Genomic DNA, 21,290 nt, shown 5'->3' with positions numbered 1-21,290 from the left:
ACTACTAGAGAGGTTGGACACTTTTTCATGTATTTGTTGAACACTTGTGTATCTTCTTCTGTCAAATTTCTGCCCAGGTCTTTAGCCCATTTAGTGATTAGGTTCTTTGTATTTTTGGTATAACACTTTTTAAGTTCTTTATAAATTTTGGAGATTAGTGCCCTATCTGAAGTGTACGTGGCAAAAGATTTCCTCTATTCACATTAATTGCTTCCTTTTCTTAGAAAAGTTTTTTCATTTGAATCTATCCCATTTATTGATTCTTGTTTTCATTTCTTGCACTATGGGGGTCTTGTTAAGGAAGTCTGTTCTAAGCAAACATGAAGAAGATTTGGGCCTCCTTTTTCTTCTATTTGGTGAAGGGTCTCCAGTCTAATACCCAGGTCTTTGATCCATTTTGAGTTGAATCTTGTGCAGGGTGAGATATAGGATTTTAATTTTCATTTTATTGCATAGGGATTTCTGCACCATTTGTTGAAGAGTTTATCTTTTCTTCATTGTAAGTTTTTGGCATCTTTATCTAGTATGAGATCATTGTATTTATGTGGGTTTGTCTCTGTGTCTTCTATTCTGTATCACTGTTCTGCCTATCTGTTTTGGTCCCGATACCATGCCATTTTTGTTACTATTGGTCTATAGTACATTTTAAGGTCGGGTATTGTGATACCTCCTGCATCACTCTTCCTGCTGAGGATTGCTTTGGTTATTCCAGGTCTCTTATTTTTTCAGATGAATTTTATGATTGCTTTATCTTTTTCTATGAGGTACATCCTTGGGATTTTAATTGGAATTGCAATGAATCTGCATAGCACCTTTGGTAGTATGGCCATTTTGACAACATTAATTCTGCCTATCCAATAACATGGGAGGTCTTTCCATCTTTTAAGGTTTTATTTAATTTCTTTCTTTAGTGTTCTGTAATTTTTATTAGAGTTTTCTCACCTCTTTTGTTAGATTGATTCTGAATTATTTCATTTTATTTAAGGTTATTGAGAATGGAGTAGTTTTCCTATTTTCTCTTTCAGAGGATTCATCACTTTTGAATGGAAATGCATAAGATTTATGCAGGTTGATTTTATATCCTGCTACTTTGCTGAATTCATTAGTTCTAGAAGTTTCCTGGTGGGGTGTTTTTGATCCTCTAAATATAGAATCATGTCATCAAGAAGTAGTGATAGCTTGAATTCTTATTTTCCTATTCGTATCCTTTTAATTTCTTTGATCTGATTGCTCTGGCTAGTGTTTCAAGGACAGTGTTGAATAGAATTGGCGAAACAGGACATCCCTGCCATGTTCCAGTTTTTAGAGGGAATGCTTTTAGTTTTTCTCCATTTAGAATGATGTTGGCCATGGGCTTAGCATAGCCTTAACATTGTTGAGGTATATTCTATTATCCTTATTTCTTCTAGTATTTTATTAATGAAGGGGTGCTGTATTTTACCAAACACTTTTTCTGCACCTATTGTAATAATCATATGATTCTTAATTTTAAGTCTATTGATGTAATGAATTACATTTATTGATTTCTGGTTCTTGAACCAACCTTGTATCCCTGGATGAACCCTAGATGGTCATGGTGCATTACCTTCTTAATATGTTTTCATATGAGATTTGCCAGAATTTTTAAGGGGTTTTGCATCTATATTCATCAGGGATATTGTTCTGAAGTTTTCTTTCTTTGATGGGTCTTTTTCTGGTATTGGTATCACGGTGATATTAGCTTCATAGAATGAATTTGTAAGGGTTCTCTCCTTTTCTATTCCATGGAATACTTTGAGGAATTTTGATATTGTTTCTTCTTTGAAGTTTTTGTAAAACTCGGCTGAGATTCCCTCTGGCCCCAGGCTTTTCTTGGTTTGTAGACTTTTTGTGGCTTCTACTATTGCATTGCTTGAAATTGATCCATTTAAATTGTGTATGTCCTCTTGATTGAATTGGGGAGGATCATATGTCTCTAGAAATTTGTTGATGTCTTTGAGATTTTCTATTTTGTTGGAGTATATATTTTCAAAGTAACTTCTAATTCTATGATGCATTTCAGTGGTGTCTGTCATATTTCCTTTTTCATCTTGAATTTTAGTAATTTGAGTTTTCTCCTCATTTGTGTGGCTAAGATTTATATCAATTTTGTTTACTTTTTCAAAGAAACTACTTTTGGTTTTGTCAATTTTTTGAATTGTTTTTTGTTTCAGTGTCACTGGCTCTTTGCGGTACCAAATCTGCGGGTATTTGTCACTGCCTGCAGCAACAATTTGTGTGGGTCTTTATGAGTGGTGGACTGGAAATGAACTACTTTTACTATCTTTCTTTATTGGACTGCTTTCTCACTTATTTGCTTGTTCCCTGGGCTATAGAGGAAGAAAAGCTTTTCTTAGGGAGAGAGAGAGAGAGACTTTGCATAAGAATCTTTGAGGGGAGAGAGACTGAGAAACATAGAGAAAGAAAGGCTTCTACACTTATCAGAGATCTATTTCTTCTTAGGCTTCTGCAGCTTCTTCTTAAAGATTCATCCTGCATCCTGTGAACTAAAGGTGCATGCTAGTAGTATGTGCTAAAGGTGTGCTGCTTCTCTCTGCTTGCCACTGCCCCTACTCGCAGCTTCTCTCTCTGCTTGCCGCTTTTCTCTGCTTGCTGCTGCTCCTTACTGTCACGCTCTGCCCTCTGCCTACGGCCTGCTTATATCACCTCCAGGAGGTGGAGAGTAGGGCCTCGCCTCTTATGCAAAGATTAGGCAAGAAGCTAGATGTCCGAGCAGGCACGATTAGGAGTGTTCGAGAACACATGCGCATGCATTGTGTACATGGATGATAAATCACCTGAGTGTGCTTATGTCAATTAACCTCCTCACTGCAGATGTGATCAGGTGCTGTTCTAGCACCGTCCACATGGCACAGCCCCCAACAATTCCCCCTTCTTTATATAAAATGAAAAAAATGCTGGCAGGGATCGTGTCTGTCTTAGGTTGTCCATGGCAGAGCAACATCCTTACCCATTATTGGACAATGAGGCCCTAGCCCTCATTTCCTGTCTTAGTCTGGTATGAGCTCCCCATGAATGTTACCCGTCTTTGACTACCAATCCAGCATACTAAGTCATATACTGGGAGATTGTTTTGCTTCAAGGGCAGCCATGGCCTGTTTTATGATCACATTATGAGCCTGTTGACTGACTTTGAGGCGTTTGTAAATGTAGAATAGAATTAACACAAGCATACCCAAGCTTATTAGTGTGAAACCTAAGTATCACCCAAATTTGGTGCCACATTGTGCTGAAAAAACAATCGTTTCACCCTCTGTACATTTTTCAATATTAACTCCATTAACCTTCTGGTCAGTGCACTTCCCTTTACTTATAAACCCTCTTTAAAGGTAAGGTATCAACATGAGGAATTAGAAGTGAGTTACACAGGATGAAAATAAGCAGCTTGCTTTACTGAGAAAAAGAAGAAAATCATCTGAGTGGTTAAATCACCTTATGAGGGGCTATGGGTTCTGCCAATTTCAATTTGGGAATTGCCCGAGTGATGCAATCACTATCAGCAAAAAGATGTGTTACTCCTTAAACTCTACAAGGGCTATGACAGCTGCTTCCACTTTGTGGGCCTTGAGTTGAAGATTTCTGTGCCCTGTTTCTTAAATGATTTGGCAACATCTTTCCCTCAACAACAGTAACTAATTTGTACTTGTTAACCTAATGTTTTCCCCTTCTGCACTTTGGGCAAAGACCTGGGGCACAAGGTGTAACAGATTTTACTATAGCTATCTCTTATCCTTTGTTAGAGCATTGTCTCTTTGCTGCTGTATGTATCTGTGCATACACTCCAGGATCATATTGATTCTGAGTATCTATTAAAGCACATTGGCCTTCTATCAGCATATCAATATTTCTACCAGGAAACCTTGCTACTACATTTCTGGAAGCAGTTTCAACAGCTATGTCTCGCCACTAAGCTCTCCAATTAGACATTGTCCTCCAGATAACACTACTCTGCATACATGTTTCCAGGCTTAACTGCCTCTTTAAAGTTTTTCCTAATGGTTGATAGTATCTCTAATTTGTTCCTCTAATATGGGCAGGTTCTACAAATTTTCAAGCTCTTTGTATTAGGTTTAGCTTTCTCCTACCTTTTCCCCTTGTTCTTAAGTTTTCACTGCCACTTGGTTATTCCTTTTGGGGGTTTTTGTATTAGATTTAGCTCTCTCCTTTTTCCCTTGTTCTTAAATTTTCTGAGTAATTGTTTTCTAGGTTACTACCACTCAATTCTTCCTCACTTTGTTCTCTTTAAGAGTTCTTTTCTGTTGCTATTAGATCCTGTTTATGAAGATCCCCCTGTGGCACACTGAGCAGCTTTTCTTCTATAAAGCCTGGGCTTATATCTGTTAGAGTTTGAATATGTGATACAAAGGCCACACTAATAGTAGTACAAACACACAAATGATACAAAATACACATTACTATAGGACGTACATTTCTTCACTAGGGGAATCTTCTGTTAACATTCCCTCACTAGGGGTATCTTCCATTACCATTCCCTCACTAGGGGAATCTTCCATTACGCTCCCTCACTAGGGGAACTTTCTCATTACGCTCCCTCACTAGGGGAACCTTCCATTAAACCTTCTGTTATGACAAACACACAAGTAACACAAAATACACACTTTCTTGCACTTCACTCTTATGCCCTTTGTGATCTTTTCCTATTATCCCTTGCCCTTAAACTGCTCTGACCAGAAACTCCTGCAAGTTTCTTACTTTCCCTGTTGTACCTATTCCCGGAGGCAGACTTCTTCAGTTTACTTTCCCCACCATGCTGATTTTCTTTTTCCCCCTAAGGTTGTTGTTTATTTCCCTCCCCATACGGGCCACCATTTGTCACTGGCTCTTTGTGGTACCAAATCCGCAGGTATTTGTCTCCACCTGCAGCAACAATTTGTGCGGGTCTTTATGAGTGGTGGACTGGAAATGAACTACTTTTACTATCTTTCTTTATTGGGCTGCTTTCTCACTTATTTGCTTGTTCCCTGGGCTATAGAGGAAGAAAGGCTTTTCTTAGGGAGAGAGAGAAAGACTTTTCCATAAGAAAGAATCTTTGAGGGGAGAGAGACTGAGAGAAACATAGAGAAAGAAAGGCTTCTATGCTTATCAGAGATCTATTTCTTCTTAGGCTTCTGCAGCTTCTTCTTAAAGATGCATCCTGCATCCTGTGAACTAAAGGTGGGTGCTAGGAGTATGTGTTAAAGGTGCACTGCTTCTCTCTGCTTGCCACTTTTCTCTGCTTGCTGCTGTCCTTACTCTCACGCTCTGTCCTCCGCCTACGGTCTGCTTATATCACCTCCAGGAGGCGGAGAGTAGGGCCTCGCCTCTTATGCAAAGATTAGGCAAGAAGCAAGATGTCCGAGCAGGCATGATTAGGAGTGCTTGAGAACACATATGCATGCATTGTGTACATGGACAATAAATCACCTGAGTGTGCTTATGTCAATTAACCTCCTCACTGCCGATGTGATCAGGCACCGTTCTAGCACCATCAGCATGACACAGCCCCCAACATTTCAGTTTTATTGATTTCAGTTCTGATTTTAATTATTTCCTGTCTTATACTATTTTTGATGTTGTTGTTTTCTTTTTCTAGGGTTTTGAGATGTATTGTTAGGTCATTTATTTGTTGACTTTTATTCTTTTATTGAATATGCTCCATGCAATTAATTTTCTGATTAGTACTGGTTTCATAGTGTCCCAGAATTTTTTATATGTTATACTGTTGTTCTCGTTTATCTCTAAGAATTTTTTATCTCCTCCCTGATGTCTTCTGTTATCCATGCTTCATTCAGTAGCATATTATTTATTCTCCACTTATTACATTATATCATTGATTTCTAATTTCTTTTGATTATGATCTGATAGAATACAAGGTAGTATCTCTGTTATTTTGCATTTACTAAAGGTTGCTTTGTAGCATAATATATGGTCTGTTTTAGAGAAGGATCCATGTGCTGCTGAGAAGAAAGTGCTTTTGCTCATTGATGGATGGAATATTCTATTTATGTCTGCTAAGCCTAAATTATTGATTGTGATATTTAGTTCTATGGTTTCTTTGGCCAGTCTTTGTTTGGAAGATATATCCAGTGGTGAGACTGATGTGTTAAAGTTACCTAGTATTATTGTGCTGTGATCTATTTGGTTCCTGGAATTGAGAAGGATTTGTTTGACATGCATTGATACTCCATTGCTTGGGGCATAAATATTTATGATTGTTATGTCTTGAAGGTTCATGTTTACCTTAAGCAGTAAGAAATATTCTTCTTTATCCCTCTGACTAACTTGGCTTGAAGTCTGCCTTATCTGATACAAGGATAGACACCTTCACTTTTTTACTGATTCCATGTGCATGGTATATTTTTCCCCATTCTTTTTCACCTTTTGTCTATGGATGTCTTTTGTCTATGGATGTTATTTTTCACCTTTTGTCTATGGATGTGAGTCTCTTGAAGGTGACATATTATCAAGTTTTTTTTTTTTTTTGTAAATCCAATCTTCTAATCTATGTCTTTTGATTATTGAGTTTAGGTCATTAATATTCAGGGTTATTATTGATTTGTATTCCTGGTCATTTTGGCTTATTTTTCATTTTGAACTCAACTTGGTTTCTCCTTTGATTAGCTTTTCCCTTAGGGTAGTTCCTCCCGTTGCTGACTTACATTGTTGTACTTCATTTCCTCCTCATGGAATATCTTGCTGAGAATGTTCTGAATGCATGCTTTATATTCATAAATTCTTTTAACTTTTATCATAAATGATTTTATTTTGTCATCAAATCTGAAGTTTAGTTTTTCTGGGTAAATGGTTCTTGGTTGGCATCCACATTCTTTCAGACCTTGAAATATGTTCTTTCTGGGCTCTTCTAACCTTTAGGGTCTTGGCTGAACAATCTGCTGATATCTGTATTGGTTTCCCCCTATATGCAAACTGGTGCATTTCTCTTGCAGCCTTTTAAATTCTATCTTTATTTTGGATGTTAGGCATTTTCACTATTATGACCCTTGTTGTGGATCTGTTGTAATTTTGTACATTTGGTGTTCCATAAGTCTCTCTTATATGATTTTTCCTTTCATTCTTCAGATTGTTAAATGTTCTGACATTATTTCATTATTTCATTAGGCATTTTCACTATTATGACCCTTGTTGTGGATCTGTTGTAATTTTGTACATTTGGTGTTCCATAAGCCTCTCTTATATGATTTTTCCTTTCATTCTTCAGATTTGTTAAATGTTCTGACATTATTTCATTATTTCATTATTTCATTGAATTCCTTTGGTTTGTATTTTGTGTCTTCCTCAATTCCAAAAATTGTTAAATTTGGGCTTTTCATGATATTCCATACTTCTTGGAGGTTCCATTCATGATTTCTTTGCATTGTCTCTGTTTGGGCAAATTTATTTTCAAGATTAAATATTTTGTCTTCATTGTCTGAGGTTTTTTCTTCCAAGTGATCTAGTCTGTTGGTGATGTTTCTATTGAGGTTTTAGTTTGATTTATCGCTTTCTTCATTTTAAGGTTTTTTTTCTTCTGAATCTCTTTTTGTTTAAATGATCTTTTGCTTCATGCATTTGCTTTTTTAACTGTTTATTGGGGCCTGCATTTTCTCTCTTACCATCCTTTGCTTTGCAGATCATTTTAATTATGTGCATTCTGAACTCCTTTTTCTGACATTTCTTCTACTATGCTATCATTGGATTCTATTAATATAGCATCTTGGTTTGTTTGAGGCACTTTCTTCTTTGTTTCTTCATGTTGTTCATGTACCTTCCCCCCTCTAGCAGTTCAGATCTTAGGTATGGAGATTCCCCCCATAGGCTTATGGTGACCCTGCAATTTTCAATAACTCACCTGACAGTGAGCTTGTAGTTTCCAGCAGGTGTCTCAGGATGGGAGCTTCCCCACCTAAAGATGGCGGCTTATGCTTTGGGGATAATCCAAGTTGACTATACCAGCTTCTGAATGCATTGTAGATAGGTGCAGAGTCTGCATGTGGTGTGGGTGGGCCAGGGTCCTGAAGAAGCTCTATCTTTTTAAATTTTAGTTTTGCCCTCAAGTTAGAATTCATGTTCTAGACAATTGGGTCAATTGAAAGATTTGATATTGAAGCATTTAAGTATCTCATTGTCAGATTGAAGTCAATTTTGTTGAGGGAATGGATGTTAATAGTTAATGGTCAGGAAGGTTTTCTAAAGGTGAATGTGCAGTAGAATCACAGGGTTCCCCTTCTAGAATTCCTGACCCTGGGATAGCTAGTAATCTGTTTTAACAAGTACTTCAGGTATTGCTGGCATTGTCATTGGATTGGTGTTTAGAAACTACTGAGCCAAATCATGTAATAACATGGTTTTCAAGTAAAATGTTTTCAAAAATATTGTTTTTTAAAAAGGTATATAAAGAGTATTTAAAGACTAGGGAATAATTTATAAACTCCTTTGTATTCACCACTGTGTTTGATGACACACTACACACAACTGAAACCTTTGTCCTTGTTCTCTGACCACTACTCTGAATTTGATGTTCATAATTTTGTGCATATTTTATACTCTTATGATATATGTATATATCCATGACAACACATACTATTATGTTGTATGCTTTAGAATGCTATATAATATTAGCATTTCCTTTTGCAACAAACTTATTACACTCATTCAACATTATAATTTTGTGATTCTAGATGATCCATTTTCCATTTGTCTAATTCTATGAAGAACCCTCTGAGTATTTATTGAAATTGAATTTATACCATCTGAGGAGGATTGACATAATTATGTTCTGGAGCATATTGTTATTTAATATTATTTAAGTTTTCTTCACATCTTCTCATAGATGTATTTCTAGGTAGTCATTTTTATCATATCTTTGAAAGTTGTATTGTTACAGTTGTTCTATGCTAAGAAGATAGTTGCTTTTATCCAAACAACCTTGCCATATTCTCCCTATTAACTCAAATATAGATGTTCTTTACTGCTTGTTATGCCAGATATGCTGGAATTTTTTTTAAAATTCACAAAGATTAACATAGGATCACATAGTCCTCTTTAGTTAGGAATTAAAATGGAGCTAAGAGTTTGAGAGAATGAAAAGCAGGGTCTAAGTAAGATTTGCAAATATTTAGGTCAATGGTGTTTTGATTCCTATGGTGACTTTCCAGGTTACAGAGGGAAGATTTTAGTCATGAATATGTAATAAAACTAAGACTCTCATGGATTAAGTGACCTGTGTGTCAGACACGTGGAAAGGAGAGCTGTTTTGACCTGAAAAATGTTCTGAAGACAGGATCCACTACTGGAAAGTACTGTGTGTGTGCCCTACCCACTACCTGGTCCCAGCCTCAGTTTTCAGCGAGCACTACAGGAGGTCATTGCCTTCCTCCTGCTCATCACCCTTGGGTTCTCTGTGCTGTAGGATCCAGTCACCCTCCTGCTCCCCAGTCTTGCTGGAGCTCTGCACAGTGTGTCCTGCCTTCCCTCCCAGTTTCCTTTCTTGCTATTCATGTCTGTGTATTGTGTGTTCTGTGGGGATACCTGGTGCTCTTTTCCTCTACCTTCATACCTCTCTCCTCCCTTTCTGTTCAGCTCACTCTGTCCTTGGCATCTGATCTTAATGGGTCAGTTACTTGGGCAGCCTCTTAATACCTTCTCCGTAGTCCAGATAGGTCATGCCTGTGTCACAGCAGCCTGAGTTTCCTCCTGGTGCTTTTCACTTCTGGGATCACCCTTGGGCTTCTCCATAAGACCATGATTAAAGCCTCATGAGGTTGGAGGCCATGAGAACATCTCTATTTTCAGTGACTTGCATTGTTCAATTGATGTTTACTGTAAAATGAAAATGCTGGTTCTGACTTGTCTGTATGGTCATTTGCCCCTCTTTTTAGAGATGAATTTACTGTTCATATATATTGTCTTACCATCCACTGCCCTTCTTTGATCATTTCAGTGCTGATGAAGATTAAAAGTAAAACTGATACTGAGGTAATTTTTTTACTCTTAGCAATTTACATGGTATGATAAAATGATAAGGAGGAGGTGGGAAACTTACTAAAATAGGTATTTTGCAATTCTGCAAATGTCATTTCAACTTTTCTTTACCTAAAAGTTTTGGGAGCCATGCACAAAACAGGTCTAGAGAAGTTTTGAGATTGAGGCTAAGATCTATTTAATTTGAACACATCAAGATTTTACTTTGTCATATTAGTCCCTGACATAAAACTTGGAATAGAGACTGCTATAAAGTAGCCCCTGTACCTGGTGGTTAGAAGCCAGGCCAAATCCACCCCTTTCTCTCCTGGAGCACACCTGGTTATTGTTTCTGTAAAACAGGAAAAAGGGAGTATGCAATTCTAATCTGTAAATGCACTACTCTACAATGAAATTACTTTAAAACCTATTTTGAACATGAGTATAGCAATTTAAGCATAAGATACTTAGCTTATTAGTCTCTCAAACTGGTTTTCTGGAGAATTCCCAGCAACTATTCAGAAAAAAGCAACAGAAGTCTTGAGTATCTGGAAAGTTTAGAGTAGTAATTTTCAAATTGTGGTCTGCTACTGATGGCAGTATCATCATCTCAGAATGTGTTAAAGTGCAAATTTTTAAATTAATAAATAATAATTATAGATCTTTTTAGACAATGTGATGTGTGATGTTTCCATACATGTGTACCTTGTGGAAAAATCAAGCCCTAATTAGCATGTCCATCATTTCCCATCATTGTCATTTTTTGTAGTGAGATTTAAAATCCACTTCATTATTGATTTTGAAATTTACATTATTAACTGCGGTTGCTATGCTGTGCAGGATATCACAGAACTGTTCTTCCTGTTTGGAAACTGTCTTTTTCACCTGTCCCCTCTTCAGCCTTTGGTACCCTCCACTGCTTTCTCCCTTCCTTACCTTCGACTTTCTAAGATTCCACAGGTGGATCATGCAGTACAGTCATGCTTTGCTGTGACTCTGATGTCCCCTCGCTGAGTGTCCAGGTAAGGTGTCAGACCCAGGTGCCTGGGTGAGGTTGTCTAGTACTGAAAAGAGATACTATAGAGTTGGTCATGTGACATTTTGAATTTTGTGTTTGGAGACAAATATAAAATTGACTTGTTCTTTCCAGATTTTTCCTTCTGCCAGTATTCATTAAGATTAGTGTGCTGATGTTATAAAGCATCTTCAGGTGGGTAGGAAAGTGGGGGAGAAAGACAAACATGTTTTTTTAAATTTGGCTCAAATGCAAATTTTGTCATTGTTTTTTTGCATATTTTTGCCCTCAGTTTCTTTGACCAAAAATTTTTATATTGATTTAAGCAATTGTAGTTTTTCCTCAACTTATGCCATTTATTTTGTTACAAATAAAATAGTGTAAAATAATCACGTGGGGAAACTGAGTTATGAAAACACTTTGCAGAGGCTTAGATTCATGACTGTTAGTAACAATGGAGGAGCATGAGGAGTGGTGTGGTGGAAAGGCACCTCTTTGACCATCACTGAACAAATACAGCTTTGGGAATATAGAAAATGTTAGGAATTTTGTTTACCATGTGTTTGGACACTTTGAGGACACAGAATGTTCCAGGAGCATCTGAAGACACTGATCCTACTGTGATGTGGCAGGTGACTGTTCTCCTGGGCTTAAACTAGCTTTGGGGACCAAGGCTACTTATTAGTGGTTGAATTAAATGGAGGTTTTTCTTTTTATTTAACAAAGTAAATGCCAGTGGTGGTGAAGTCAGTCATCTGACTGTTGTATTGAGAAGACCATTCTGTTGCTATCTGCTGCTACTAAATTACCTTCAAAGAGACTTCCTAGCATTGGCCTTTTTTAATGTTTTCCACATGGTTCTTGACCATTGTCATTTGCACTTTGAATTTAATCAGCTCAAAACACTGTACTAAGCCTGAGCTTAACACTCTGTAATTTCAGTTTTCATCTTTATAGTGATACTCTTGAGCTTGCTGACATTCTTTTTTTTTTATTGTAAACAAATGGGATACATGTTGTTTCTCTGTTTGTGCATGGCGTAAGGCATACCATTTGTGTAATCATAAATTTACATAGGGTAATGCTGTTTGATTCATTTTGTTATTTTTTCCCTTCCCCCCCACACCTCCCACCCCTCTTTTCCCTCTATACAGTCCTTCCGTCCTCCATGCTTGCCCCCTCCCTAACCCTAACTCTAACCCTAACCTCTCCCACCCCCCATTATGGGTCATCATCCACTTATTAGTGATATGATTTGTCCTTTGTTTTTTTGAGATTGGCTTATCTCACTTAGCATGATATTCTCCAGTTTCATCCATTTGCCTGCAAATGCCATAATTTTATCTTTCTTTATGGCTGAGTAATATTCCATTGTATATATATACCACAGTTTCTTTATCCATTCATCAGTTGAAGGACATCTAGGTTGGTTCCACAATCTGGCTATTGTGAACTGAGCAGCTATGAACATTGATGTGGCTGTATCTCTGTAATATGCTGATTTTAAGTCCTTTGGGTATAGGCCAAGGAGTGGGATAGCTGGGTCAAATGGTGGTTCCATTCCAAGTTTTCTAAGGAATCTCCACACTGCTTTCCAGAGTGACTGCACTAATTTGCAGCCCCACCAGCAATGTATGAGTGTACCTTTCTCCCCACATCCTCACCAACACCTGTTGTTGCTTGTATTCTTGATAATCGCCATTCTAATTGGGGTGAGATGGAATCTTAGGGTGGTTTTGAATTGCATTTCTCTTATTAACTAGAAATGTTGAACATTTTTCCATATGTTTGTTGATTGCTTGTAGATCTTCTTCTGTGAAGTGTCTATTCATTTCCTTAGTCCACTTGTTGATTGGATTATTTGTATTCTTGGTGTAGAGTTTTTTGAGTTCTTTATAGATTCTGGAAATTAGCGCTCTATCTGAAGTATGGTTGGCAAAGATATTCTCCCACTCTGTAGGCTCTCTCTTCACATTGCTGATAGTTTCCTTTGCTGAGAGAAAGCTTTTTAGTTTGAATCTATCACAGTTGTTGATTCTTGCTTTTATTTCTTGTGCTATGGGAGTCCTGTTGAGGAAGTCTGGTCCTAAGCCGACATGTTGAAGCTCTGGACCTACTTTTTCTTCTATAAGATGCAAGATCTCTGGTCTGATTCCGAGATCCTTAATCCATTTTGAATTTAGTTTTGTGCATGGTGAGAGATATGGGTTTAGTTTCATTCTGTTGCATATGGATTTCCAATTCTCCCAGCACCATTTGTTGAAGAGGCTATCTTTTCTCCATTACATATTTTTGGCCCCTTTGTCAAGTATGAGAAAATTGTATTTATTTGGGTTTGTGTCCGTGTCCCCTATTCTGTACCACTGATCCACCTTTCTATTTTGGTACCAATACCATGCTGTTTTTGTTACTATTGCTTTGTAGTAGAGTTGAAGATCTGGTATTGCGATACCCCTGCTTCACTCTTTCTACTGAGGATTGCTTTAGCTATTCTAGGTTTTTTATTCTTCCAGATGAAGTTCATAATTACTTGCTCTATTTCTGCAAGGTACATCATTGGAATTTTAATAGGAATTGCATTATAGCACTTTAGGTAGTATGGCCATTTTGACAATATTAATTCTGCCTATCCAGGAACATGGGAGATCTTTCCATCTTCTAAGCCTTCTTTAATTTCTTTCTTTAGTGTTCTGCAGTTCTCATTGTAGAGGTCTTTCACCTCTTTTGTGAGATCGATTCCAAAGTATTTTATTTTTTTCGATGCTATTGTGAATGGGGTAGTTTTCCTAATTTCTCTTTCTGAAGATTCATCTCTTATGTATAAAAATGCATTGGATTTATGAGCATTGATCTTGTAACCTGCTACTTTACTGAATTCACTTATGAGTTCTAAAAGTTTTCTGGTGGAATTTCCAGGTTCCTCTAAATATATAATCATGTCATCAGTGAACAGGGATAGTTTGAGTTCTTCTTTTCCAGTTTGTATCCCTTTAATTTCTTTGGTTTGTCTAATTGCTCTGGCTAGTGTCTCAAGGACGATGTTGAATAGAAGTGGTGAAAGAGGGCATCCCTGCCTTGTTCCAGTTTTTAGGGGGAACGCTTTCAGTTTTTCACCATTTAGAATGATATTCGCCATGGGCTTAGCGTAGATGGCCTTTATAATGTTAAGGAATGTTCCCACTACCCCAATTTTTTCTAGTATTTTGAGCAGGAAGAGATGCTGTATTTTATCAAATGCTTTTTCTGCATCTATTGAAATAATCATGTGATTCTTAACTTTAAGTCTAATGATATGGTGAATGACATTTATTGATTTCCGAATGTTGAACCATCCTTGAATCCCTGGGATAAAACCCACTTGATCGTGGTGCACTATCTTTTCAATATATGTTTTTATGTGATTTGCTAAAATTTTGTTGATAATTTTTGTGTGGATGTTCATTAAGGATATTGGTCTAAAATTTTCTTTCCTAGATGTGTCTCTGTTTGGTTTAGGTATCAGGGTGATATTAGCTTCATAGAACGAGTTTGGGAGAATAACCTCCTCTTCTATTTCATGGAATAGTTTGAGGAGTATTGGAATGAGCTCTTCTTTAAAGGTTTTGTAGAACTCGGCTGAGAACCCATCTGGTCCCAGACTTTTCTTTGTTGGTAGGCTTTTGATGACCTCTTCTATTTCATTGCTTGAAATTGATTTATTTAAGTTGTGTACGTCCTCCTCGTTCAGTTTAGGTAATTCATATGTCTCTAGAAATTTGTTGATGTCTTCGAGATTTTCTGTTTTTTTGTAGTACAGATTTTCAAAATAGCTTCTAATTATGTTTTTTATTTCACTCGTGTCTGCTGTGATATTTCCTTGTTCATTCCGAATTTTAGTAATTTGAGTTTTCTCCCTCTTTCTTTTGTTAGTGTGGCTAAGGGTTTATCAATTTTGTTTATTTTTTCAAAGAACCAACTATTTATTTTGTTAATTTTTCCAATTGTTTCTTTTGTTTCAATTTTGTTGATTTCGGCTCTGATTTTAACTATTTCCTGTCTTCTACTACTTTTGGTATTGGTCTGCTCTTCTTTTTATAGGGCTTTGAGCTGTAGTGTTAAGTTGTTTATTTGTTGATTTCTACTTCTTTTTTTGAATGCGCCCCATGAAATAAATCTTCCTCTAAGTACTGCTTTCATAGTGTCCCAGAGATTTTGATATGATGTGTCCTTGTTCTCGTTTACTTCTAAGAATTTTTTATTTCCCTCCTGATGTCTTCTATTATCCATTCATCATATAATAGTGTATTCTTTAATCTCCAGGTATTGGAGAAGTTTCTGTTTTTTAATCTGTCATTTATTTCTAATTTCAATCCATTATGATCTGATAGAGTACAAGGTAGTATCTCTATCTTCTTGTATTTGCTAACAGTAGCTTTGTGGCACAAAATATGGTCTATTTTAGAGAAGGATCCATGTGCTACTGAGAGAAAGGTGTATTCGTTCTTTGTTGGATGGTATATTCTTTATAAATTGGTCAAGTCTAAATTGTTGATTGTGTTATTGAGATCTATGGTTCCTTTATTCAATTTTTGTTTGGAAGATCTATCCAGTGGTGAGAGAGGTGTGTTAAAATCACCTGGTATTATTGTGTTGTGGTCTATTTGATATCTGGTATTGAGAAGGATTTGTTTGATGTACGTGGATGAACCAATGTTCGGGGCATAGATATTTATGATTGTTATGTCTTGCTGATTTATCCTTCCCTTAAGCAGCATGTAATGTCCTTCTTTATCCCTTCTGACTAGTTTTGGCTTGAAGTCCACATTATGTGAAATGAGGATGGATACTCCAATCTTTTTGCTGTGTCCGTGTGCATGGTATGTTTTTCCCCATCCTTTCACCTTTAGTCTATTGGTATCTCTTTCTATGAGAATAATCTCTTGCAGGCAGCATATTGTTGGATTTTTCTTTTTAATCCAATCTGCCAGTCTATGACTTTTGATTGATGAGTTCAGGTCATTAACATTCAGGGTTATTATTGAGATATGATTTGTATTCCCAGTCATTTGACTCATATTTGTTTTTTGACACGATTTGGTTTCTCCTTTATTTGGCTATTCCTTTAGACTAGTGCCTCCTGTTGCTGATTTGCATCATTGTTTTTCATCTCTTCCTCATAGAATATTTTGCTGAGAATGTTCTGTAATGCTGGCTTCCTTTTTGTAAATTCCTTTAGCTTTTGTTTATCATGGAAGGATCTTATTTCATCATGAAATTTGAAGGTAAGTTTTGCTGGGTATAAGATTCTTGGTTGGCATCCGTTTTATTTCAGGGCTTGGTAAATGTTGTTCCAGGCCTTTCTAGCTTTTAGGGTCTGGATTGAAAAATCTGCTGATATTCTTATTGGTTTCCCTCTGAATGTAATTTGATTCTTTCTCTCACGCCCTTTAAAATTCTGTCTTTATTTTGTATGTTCAGTATTTTCATAATAATGTGCCTTGGTGTGGGTCTGTTTTAATTTTGTATATTTGGAGTCCTATAAGCCTCTTTTACTTGGTTTTCCACTTCATTCTTCAGATTTGGGAAATTTTCTGATATTATTTCATTGAATAGATTCTTCATTCCTTTGGTTTGTTTCTCTAAGCCTTCCTCAATCCCAATAATTCTTAAATTTGGCCTTTTCAAGATATCCCATAATTCTTATAGATTCTGTTCATGATTTCTTACCATCTTCTCTGTTTGGCCAACTTTGCTTTCAAGATTAAATATTTTGTCTTCAATGTCTGAGGTTCTGTCTTCCAGGTGTTCTATCCTATTGGTTATGCTTTCTATGGAGTTTTTAACTTGGTTTATAGTTTCCTTCATTTCAAGGATTTCAGTTTTCTTTTTTTTTCAGTATCTCTAACTCTTTATTGAAATGATCTCTTGCTTCCCGTATTTGGTCTTTTAACTGTTGATTGGTGTGATCATTTAATGCCTGCATTTGCTCTTTCATCTCCTCCTTCAATGCCTGCATTTGCTCTTTCATCTCCTCATTTGCTTCCCTGATTGTTTTAATTATGTACATTGTGAACTCCCTTTCTGACATTCCTTCTGCTGTGCTGTCATTGGGTTTTATTGATGTAGTATCTAGGTTTGTTTGGGACATTTTGTTCCCTTGTTTTCTCATATTGGTCAGCTATCAGTGGGACCCTGAGATATTGCAGATTTCCTCTATTGGCTTATAGTGTCCTGGTAGATTTCCAGTGTATCACCTCCCAGCCTTCAGTAGCCTGAAGTCTTGGAGGAACTTGATAATGCAGTGCTTCCAAAGAAAGCTGCCCTTAGCCCCTTACTGGTTCCAGGGCTTGGAGCTGGCTCTGTTTGGAAAGCCTCTCACTGGGGGCCTGCACCGTGCATCTGGCTGTGTGGGAGGAGCCCACCACTGGAGTGTGGAAGGCTACCTGGCGAAGACTCTAGCTGCCCTGCCCTGCTCTGATAAGCCACCCCTATCTGTGCCTGCCACCCAGGCCAAGTTTTGCCCAGTGGGGGAGACTCACCCCGTGACTCTATTTTTGTCCAAGTCTCTCAATGCCTCCCCTTCTTGAGTCCTGGGTTCTGGAGCAACTGGAGATGCAGTCACCCTCTAGGCTGCCATCATGGATTGCCCCATGGAAAGAGCCTGCAGCCTGAGTGGGCAGAGCTGCCTGGAAAAGTCTCTGGCTGCCCTGCCCTGATCCCAGAGGCTGCTTGTGAATTGAGGCTCTCTGTTGGCTCTGGGACTTGTGGCTGGCTCTATGTAGAAAGTCTCTCACTGGGCAGTCTGCTCCGAGAAGCTAGCCTTGAAAGGCACCTCCCACCACAGGGGTCCAGGCTGCTTGGGGAAGTCTCTGGCTGCCCTGTCCTGGTCCCTGAAGCTGCTTGTGGGCTGGAGCATGCCACGCTGGCTCTGGGACTTGGAGCTTGTTCTGATCAGAAAGGCTCTCACTAGGGGGCCTGCTCCGAGAACCTGGAGAAGCTGGCTGTGTGGGAGTGGCCCACCGCCGGAGTGTGCAGGGGTGCCTGTGGAAGACTCTAGCTGCCCTGCCCTGCTCTGATAAGCCACCTCTATCTGAGCCTGCCACCCAGGCCGAGCTTTACCCAGTGGGCAGACTCACCCGTGACTCTATTTTAGTCCGAGACTCTCAATGCCTCCCCTTCTTAACTCCTGGGTTCTGGATCGACTGGAGATGCAGTCACCCCTAGGCTGCCATCTTGGATCACCCTGTGGAAAGAGTCTGTGGCCTGAGTTGGCAGAGCCACCTGGAGAAGTCTCTGGCTGCCCTGCCCTGATCCCAGAGGCTGCTTGTGGATCAAAGCTCTTCGTTGGCTCAGGGACTTGTGGCTGGCTCTATGTAGAAAGGCTCTCACTGGGCGGTCTGCTCCAAGAAGCTAGCCTTGAAAGGCACCTCCCACCACAGGGGGCCAGGATGCTTGGGGAAGTCTCTGGCTGCCCTGTCCTGGTCCCTGAAGCCGCTTGCGGGCCAGAGCACGCCACACTGGCTCCGGGACTTGGAGCTTGTTCTGATCAGAAAGGCTCTCACTAGGGGCCCTGCTCTGAGAACCTGGAGAAGCTGGCTATGTGGGAGGGGCCCACCGCTGGAGTTTGCAGGGCTGCCTGTGAAAGACTCTAGCTGCCCTGCCCTGCTCTGATAAGCCACCTCTATCTGGGCCTGCCACCCGGGCCAAACTTTACCCAGTGGGCAGACTCATCTGTGGCTCTATTTTAGTCTGAGACTCTCAATGCCTCCCCTTCTTAACTCCTGGTTTCTGGAGCGACTGGAGATGCAGTTACCCTCTAGTCCGCCATCTTGGATCATCCCTCATTTTTGGTTTTGATATTTTACTTTGCTGGTGATATGCAGTAGGATACATTCCTGGTGGTAGGCAGGGCATAGAGCCTCAGCTCCCAGTCGGTCACATGGTCATGTGGGAGACACTCTAACACTCTGCAGGGTCTATGTTGCTGAGCTAGGATTTTAGGTTAAGTTAGGATACTAAATGAATTTTCACACGCAAGGGTTGATGGGCTCTGTGTGCATTTGGAGGGTAGGGAGAAAATATTGAGTTTTCCATAAAGCTTGAGTACTGCCAGCTCAGGGTCTGATCATTGATATTGTAAATGAGATTGCAACCTGTGTTCATTACAACAATTTTGAAAATTTGGGATTAATTAGCATTAACTGTAAAAATTAAAATGAGTTACGTGTTTACATATATCACAATTTCTCTTTATTCAGACATTCATACCACACAGATGATGCCGCAGGAACTGTGCCTGCTTAAGAAAGCCTGGTGTGTGTCTCCAGCAGTGTGCTTAGTTGAATAACAAAGGTGTACCTCACTTATAAGCCTGAGGGCACCTACAAAACTCTTCATTCTCACACAGCTGGACTTGTGTTCCAGTCTATATGGTGGTGTTTGTGTGTATATATTTTGCTGTACCAAGAATTTAAATCAGTTTATAGGTAGAGCTAGAAGGTAGGAAAGTGTTATTAAAGAAGTTGACCAAGGAAAACAAATGGAAATAATAATTTTGACTAAGTAAAGTGGGAAGATTTGGGCTCCTTACAGTTAATGGGCTATCTATGGATTCTTATGTGCAGTTGATCCTCTGCATTGACTGCTGATTCAAAAATATTGCAAACAATAGCTGTGTCTGCCCTGATGGTACACTATGTTTGGGATGCTGACTGACACTAGAGTCCCATATATTAAACACTAGGTCCCCATGTCACTCTTCTTGGGAGGTGCTAGAGCCTTTAAGAGGTGGGCCTAGTGGGATGACTTCAGGTCACTCAGGTTATTCCCCTTCCATGCCCTTGAAGGACATCTGGTATGGCTTTTTCCTCACTCACTCTGACCTCTGGATCCTCAGGTGAGCTCTCTTCTTCCCTGCACTTCCACCTCAACAAAGGCCTGATGGGCCTACCAACCAGGGACTGTAACTCCAGAGGAAATCCATGGGCCAAAAAAATCCTTTCCTTTTGTAAGTTAATTGTCTCCCATATTTTGTTCATAGGTGTTCATAGGACTGAATCTACCAGCCAGCTAGCAAATACTAAAGATTAAAAATATGGCTAAAGAAAAAGAGAAATTTTGAAAATCAAAAAAAGCTCCATATTGATATCATATATATATGTGTGTGTGTGCCTGTGTATACACACACATATACATCCATACAAACATGTCCTGTTTCAGTCTCATCATTGATACCTGTGTGTGTGTGTGTGTGTGTGTGCCATGTATACTAATGCCTTCTTGAAACACCAAGTGACTGAAACAGGTCATATATGTAGACAGCCAGTTGTAGCAGTGATGTTTTTTCTGTGAACCCCTGGATCTTTCCCCAGTGGATGGTGGTATAGCGGATTGATTTTTAATTTAAGATAGTCAAGTTAGTAAATGACTAGGGATAAATGCTTTTGGAATGTAAACCCTGTGGCTATAAACTAGGAAAAAGAACAGCTAATTTTAAAGTGAGGTATTAAGAGGCAGATGATGGGGCAGTCCTTGAGGCCAGCTTGAAGGAGAGGTCCCTGGCCAAATCTGAGATGGTTTGATCAGCAGAATAATTAAGGACAGAGTAGATCACTAGTGGCAACTGGAACAGGAATCCAAGGACCCTGCTGATGTAAATCAGTGGGGGAGCTTGTGTGTAGTAGAGGGCCAATTGCCAGCTGTGAATATAGAATAAAGTTCTTGAAGAAATTCAGGACGCTTGAGGCCAGTAAAAGGAGATATTTATTTTCCTTTAGTAGTAGGGTGTTTTGACACTCCAATCCTTTTTTAAAGGGGATTCTTAAAATTTAAATTAACCAGTGGTTCAGCTCTTCCTTAAAGGGAAGCCTCATTCTTCAAAGTTACCAGGTAGGAGTGACCTCATTGCACTGAGATAATAGTGCTCTAAGAAGCTGGAGATGATTCCAGAAAAGTCATCATCCTCATATGCCTGTTTCCCATAAGAGAGGAAGAGCCTCAAAGCAGAAAGAATTAGTATGAGGAAGGTGTCCCACACCCTCTTTTCCTTCCTAGGTGTGATCTGAGTCAGGCCAAGTTGGCAAAGCCTGGTTCGTTAGGTTAGTTAATCTCTCACCCAGGAACTCAGAATTGCACACAGAAAGTGCTTCAGCCTGTGTAGTATGGATGCTTCTTCTTTTCTCTCCCCACCATAGAAAACAGATATATTGCCAAAATGATAGGAGCAGCATGGGGGGATGGTCACCCAGGTGAGCTGCAGCATCACCCTTCAGAATTATAGCTGGAAGAGGTGTCTGGC

Source organism: Sciurus carolinensis, unplaced genomic scaffold (assembly GCF_902686445.1).
Source record: "Sciurus carolinensis unplaced genomic scaffold, mSciCar1.2, whole genome shotgun sequence".
Classification (NCBI taxonomy): domain Eukaryota; kingdom Metazoa; phylum Chordata; class Mammalia; order Rodentia; family Sciuridae; genus Sciurus; species Sciurus carolinensis.
This window is presented reverse-complemented; position numbering follows the sequence as displayed.